This window comes from Mobula hypostoma, chromosome 1 (assembly GCF_963921235.1).
Source record: "Mobula hypostoma chromosome 1, sMobHyp1.1, whole genome shotgun sequence".
Lineage (NCBI taxonomy): Eukaryota > Metazoa > Chordata > Chondrichthyes > Myliobatiformes > Myliobatidae > Mobula > Mobula hypostoma.
Genome location: NC_086097.1, coordinates 37744608 through 37750607, shown reverse-complemented (window position 1 = coordinate 37750607; position 6000 = coordinate 37744608). Strand labels below are relative to the sequence as shown.

Sequence of the window (6000 nt, the reverse complement as noted above, 5' to 3'; positions counted from 1 at the left end):
AGGTGTTGTTCCTCCAACCTAAATGTGGCTTCATCTTTACAGTAGAGGTGGCCATGGATAGACATATCAGAATGGGAATGGGACGTGGGATTAAAATGTGTGGCCACTGGGAGATCCTGCTTTCTCTGGCGGACAGAGCGGACATATATATATATATATATACATACATACATACACACACACACACACACACCCCTCCCTCCCTGGTGCGCGTCACCACGTCGCGGGTGAGAGGTCAAGCGCGTGCGCCGGTCCGGAGGGGAGCCTGGCGTAATGGCCATCAGCGGGGTAGTGCGGTCGGCGATTCCACCATGCCAAGTGAGCCGTCCGGAGACTGGCACCGGATCTGGAGAACGTCGGTGGGTCCAGGGACGCAGGCTGGGTCAGGCTAACGCAGCAGAGGGGTGGGCTGGGGGGAGATGACCGTTCGGCGTGGGAACGGGCGTGTTGTCGGGGCGGCCGTGCGGGTGTGGTTCCCGAGAGGGCGTGGAACCGACCGACCGTTCGTCCGGCGAGCGCCTGCTGGTTGCTAGGGGCAGCCGGGCTGTTGGTGAAATGCGCTTCAGCGGTCATGTGAGCCGAGCAGGCGAAGTTTGTAACGCCAGCAACCTTCATGTAATGTTTTAATGTATTTGTGAAATCTGCCAAGTTTTCCAGGCGCTGGGCCGATTTATGTTCCGAATGCTGTGACTGAATCCAAATGGTTGAAAATTGTACGTAAACGTACCTACGTATTGGGAAAAAAAACTTGTAAGTTTTAAGGTGATGATGCTTAAGAGATGTTTTGCACATGATGGTGTAAGACTAGGAATCTTTTCCTAATAATGTTGCCCTTTGTATTTACTTTGCGAGTTGTGTTCTATGTGAAAAGTAGATACCAAGTACTGTAGTGGCTTGGGATCGAGGAAAAATGGCTTACAGTCTATTCTCTGGGTTCTGAAGTGGCTGATGAGGCGAATGTGGGATCCAGAAACTCCGCCAAAAGTGGGATAGGAGGTCCTCATAGAAATGATAGGTTCGTTGTTCAGGTGATGAGCCTTTGATATTTGAAAAAGGATCCGGTACTGTAATACTTGCAATCTGAGACGACTGTCCAAGACTGAGATTTTAAACTACTAATGAAGCTGAGGGATAAGAGACCAGAACAGGGAGGTGAGGTAACTGTTAGCTATGATCTTGCTAAATGGTGGAGCAGGTATGAAGGGGTGGAAAGGGTTATTAGCTTACTCATGCTCGTATGTGTGGTGCAGGGCAGGTGGTGTACAGCTTTCGTTTACAATGTTTTCCCATTGCATTGTCTAGTGATTTGCACCTTTCCAGTCGTGAGCTGACATGAGCATTGTGTGAATGTAGTACATTTTCAAGGTGACTGAGAACATTCTTGAATTTTGTTCCCTGTTTCCACCAAATATTCGGCTTTGATGACAGAGCTTAGAGCATTTATTTCAGGAGTCTAATTTTAGGGTTGTGATTGATCCTGCCTGCCCATTGGGGCCAACTAAGTAAGAAGTGAGCAGTACACCTTGGCCTGGGAAGTATGTTGACATTGGTTTTCTTGGACTGGGAGGACTTTGTGGACATGGTATTGTAGTATCTCTGCAATGTGTGGTAGAGCCAGATTTAGGTAGTCCGTGTCACTAAGTTTACAGGAAGTCAGGGATCATTGCTGTGCGGTTGACCATGAACTTTGATCTTTATGCTATTTTCCTCAGACAGCCAAAGGCTGTATTGGCACTTTTGAAAATTATGGTGAATCTTATCATGCCTCCTGCGATACAGAAAATTGTCTGTGTCTTATTGTGGATCTTTATTCTCAGAAGGCAGTGTTTTGCAGCAGGATATGGTTCTCTTGCACACTTCGACAAAGAAGTCAACGTTGACCTGCATTTAGCCTCTGATCCTGTGCTTTGGATGACACAGGAGACTGCGGATGTGGGGATCTAGAGCAAAAAAAATACAAGCTGCTGGAGAAACTTAGCAGCTCAGGCAGCATCTGGAGGCAAAGGGACGGTTGACATTTCATGTTGAGGCACTGCGTCAGGATTGAGAGTATAAATGAGGAGATGACCAATACAGAGAGGTGAGGCACGAGCTTACAAGTGACAGGTGGATCCAGCTAAGGAGGGGTTGATGGGCAGGTAGAACCAGTGAAGAGGGAAGTGGTGGAGATAGTGACAGTGGCTGGAGGTTAATAGTAGAGATAACAAAGAGATGTAGATTATAGAATCTGATAAAGAGAACAGAGAGGCTGCTGATTACCTGAAATTGGAGAGTTCAGTGTTCATGCCTTTAGGTCTAAGACTACCCAGTCAGAATATGAGGTGCTGTTCCTCTAGTTTGCTGGTTGGGAAACCCTGGTTCTAGAGTGGAGGCAACTTAAGCCAAATGGACTTCCTTTTGATCTGTAGATAAACGCCACAGCAAGAAGTTTGTTGGAGATCAGAGGTGGAATCATGACAAGAAACATTGAACAGACTTGGGCCAGTGAAGCTGTCAGGGATTACAGCGGGACATCGATAGGATGCAAAACTGGGCTGAGAAGTGGCAGGTGGAGTTCAACCCAGATAATTGTGAAGTGGTTCATTTTAGTAGGTCAAATATGACGGCAGAATATAGCATTAATGGTAAGACTCTTGGCAGTGTGGAGGATCAGAGGGATCTTGGGGTCCAAGTCCATAGGACACTCAAAACCGCTGTGCAGGTTGACTCTGTGGTTAAGAAGGCATACGGTGCATTGGCCTTCAGCAACCGTGCAATTGAGTTTAAGAGCCGAGAGGTAACGTTGCAGCTATATGGGACCCCGCTCAGATTCCCCCCCCCCCTTGGAGTACTGTGCTCAATTCTGGTCGCCTCTGTGCAGGAAGAACGTGGAAACCATAGAAAGAGTGCAGAGGAGGTTTACAAGGATGTTGCCTGGATTGGGGAGCATGCCTTATGAGAATAGGTTGAGTGAACTTGGCCTTTTTTCCTTGGAGATACAGAGGATGAGAGGTGACCTGATTGAGGTGTACAAGATAATAAGAGTCATTGATCATGTGGATAGTCAGAGGCTTTTTCCCAGGGCTGAAATAGCTAGTACGAGAGGGCACAGTTTTAAAGTCCTTGGAAGTAGCTCCTGGATATGTACATGGAGCTTAGAAAAATAGAGGTCTGTGGGTAGGCCTAGGTAGTTCTAAGTTATGGACATGTTTGGCACATCTTTGTGGGCCGAAGGGCCTGTATTGTGCTGTAGGATTTCTGTGTTTCTAAAGCACACCATCATTCTGCACTGAAATTCTGAAATTGAATGTGTTTTGGACTTTTCATTAGGATTATAACTTGCATACTATCTTGAGGATGGTAGAAGAGTCATGGGGAAATGTGGCATGGAAACAAGCCCATCGGCCCCAAACATCATTTAACCATTTGCGCTAATCCCAATTTTTTAAATCTCCTCATATCTCATCATCGTCCCTCTGCCCCACACCCCAACTCTACACACTAAGCAATTTACAGTAGCTAATTCACCTATCAACCTGCATATTTTTGGGATGTGGGAGTAACCCTATATGATTACTGGAGGAATGTCAAACTTGCAGGCAGCACCCAATGTTAGGATTGAATTGAGGTCTTGGCAGAGGCTTTACTAACTGCATCACTGATGTCCACTCTGTTGCTGCAAGCTAGAGATTAGTTTTACATATGGTAGCTTTGAGATGGATGCTGCACAGTCCTTCTGGATTGGTAGTATAAAATGCATTTGTGAAGTCAATAAAAATCATGTTTAAGATTTAATGCTGCTTACACCTTTTCTCTTGGATTAGCCATGCGTTGAGGGTCATGTCCATTCAGTCTTTAGATGGATGGAATCAACACTGTAAATTGGGGAGCAGAAATCTGCTCCTGGGTAGTGGTGGTGGAGGAGGTTCCTGGTAATGGCTTTCTTCTGGCTGACTGTGGCTTTATTAATACTTATCACAGTCACCTTTATAGTAAGACCCTCTGGCCTGGTCTTTACTTCCTTATTGTACATGAGGTTTGAATTTGCGACTGAAGTTCCTCTCCTCTAAGTTTCCAATCTTCAGCCAGGATACCATTTGCTTCCAAAGCATGTGGTCTTTTTCACTTGTCTGTCAGGTGGCAGTTGAGTGGACTAGACAGTGGAATGAATCAGTGCTCAGTGTAGTAGCTGGTGTATAATGTCTGTCCCAAGTTAACTTTTAAATGTGTTTGTGACCTGGAATGTTAGGAGACATTCACAGCCCCAACTGCTTCATAATCCAGGAACTCAAAACGCCACCTAATTTCTGTCATGGCTCTGAGTGAGACGTTATGGACAGTATGTTGCCAGCTGTGATCATTCTTGATGGCCAAACCCATCCCTTTGGGGTAGTATTATCCCTCTGGCCTACTCTTCCAGAAAAAAAGTACACTTTATTCTTACAGCTGGCAACATACTGTCCATAACGTCTCACTCAGAGCCATTACTGCACCAGCGACCTAAGTTCAATTCCGCTGCTGTCTGTAAGAAGTTTGTGTGTGTGTTCCCAGTGGCCACATAGGTTTCCTCCAGAAAGATGTACGGATTTGTTAGTTAATTGGGTACGTAAGTGTAATTGAGCCTTGTGGACTTATTAGGCTAGAAGGGCCTGTAACGGTGTTGTACCTCTAAATAAAATGAGACAGCAACTCACAGACAACTGCCAGCCAGTGCTGTGGAGAGTGCCCACAGCATTTCGTTTTCCCTGAAGTTCACTGTAACTACCACCTGTGAAGAGACTTATGGTTTCTGTAACAGAAGGCATCAGGGCTGGATCTGTGAGAATGACTGAGAGGTCAAGAAGTTATTTCTCCACAAATGCTTAGTATTCTTGGATTTAAAGCTCCACCAAGCCTATTTCAAGTCATGCTCCTGTCAAGCAAAGCCTCAGTGGGTTAACAAGCACATAAAGGCCAAGGTCCAATGGAAAATGTTTGGCAGAACAGATGGTTGAGGAAAAATACAAGAGATCCTACAATCCACTGATAATTGAGATATATATGGACTCTTTGCTTCAGGCTGCCAAAGCTATATATGGTTCATCTGTCAGGGAGCCTAGAGCAGAAGTGAACTTTTCAAAGGCACAGAGCCAGTTAGCACTTGCTAGAGGGAACACTTTCAGGAGCTTCCTATCCATAATTCTGTCCTCACTATGAATTAATTATCAGATAATCTCCATAAATTTTAATTATTTTAAAATTCTAAAGAAAGCTAGTGTCTGCAGTGTGTTATGTTTGCATAAAATCCCAAAATGTCTTCCAGAATCCTCAAGCTGTTTTCTTGTAGGAACATTTCTTCAGACAACTGTTGGATTATGGTTGGTGTTACACTAAAGAGTGAAACCATGAAAATTTTTTTTAGAATGCTTCCTAGTTTCAATGTACATTCTCCTTTTGTAGTCTGATGATTTCTGTTATCTAGATCTCATCTCTTAATGAGCTGGGCATAGAATTTATTTCTCAAAAGACCAAACAAAAAACAATCCATTAGTTTGATATGTGTTGAAAGACCTTTTTCCCTGATATGTCAGAAAGGGTTATTTGGCAAAATCTAGAGATAAAAATGGACTGAAATTATGGAGGTGAATGCAGTAGCTGTAGGTTATTTGTATAAATTAAAGAAACTGACTCACTGATGTATTGATATATTTTTACATATAAAACAATGAACATAATTTTTCAATTGAGTTACTCTTAATACTTCCAATCAATGAAATAAAGAAACTTGGTGTTTTAATGTCTAGCCTTGTCTTGCAAATTGATTTTTATCTGGAAGAAAAAAAATGAAACACACAAGGCCACATGTAGAAGGTGTGATAACCAGTTTGTATGCCAGTGAAAACGTGTTGCTACGCTCTCTGATTTCCCTGTTGAATAACTACATAACACATAGCCTCAGTCAAATTAGGCCCATAGGACTGTTACACGAATAACTACTATCTAGTACAGAATTTGTATTTATTGCAATAGCTGCACTACATT

General features: G+C 43.8%; 1 protein-coding gene across 6 annotated transcripts in view; it reads left to right on the top strand.

Moving 5' to 3' along the window:
• Positions 1-223: 223 nt before the first annotated feature.
• pcnx4 (pecanex 4) overlaps positions 224-6000 on the top strand; it is a 55098-nt gene continuing 49321 nt past the window's right edge. For 5 of the 6 annotated variants that reach the window (XM_063046718.1, XM_063046727.1, XM_063046709.1 and 2 more), the window contains exon 1: positions 224-359. The gene's annotated coding sequence lies outside the window, so the exon portion shown is untranslated. Of the gene's footprint in view, positions 360-476; positions 751-6000 lie in introns of those variants that run through there. The other variant, XM_063046700.1, reaches the window with a different exon arrangement.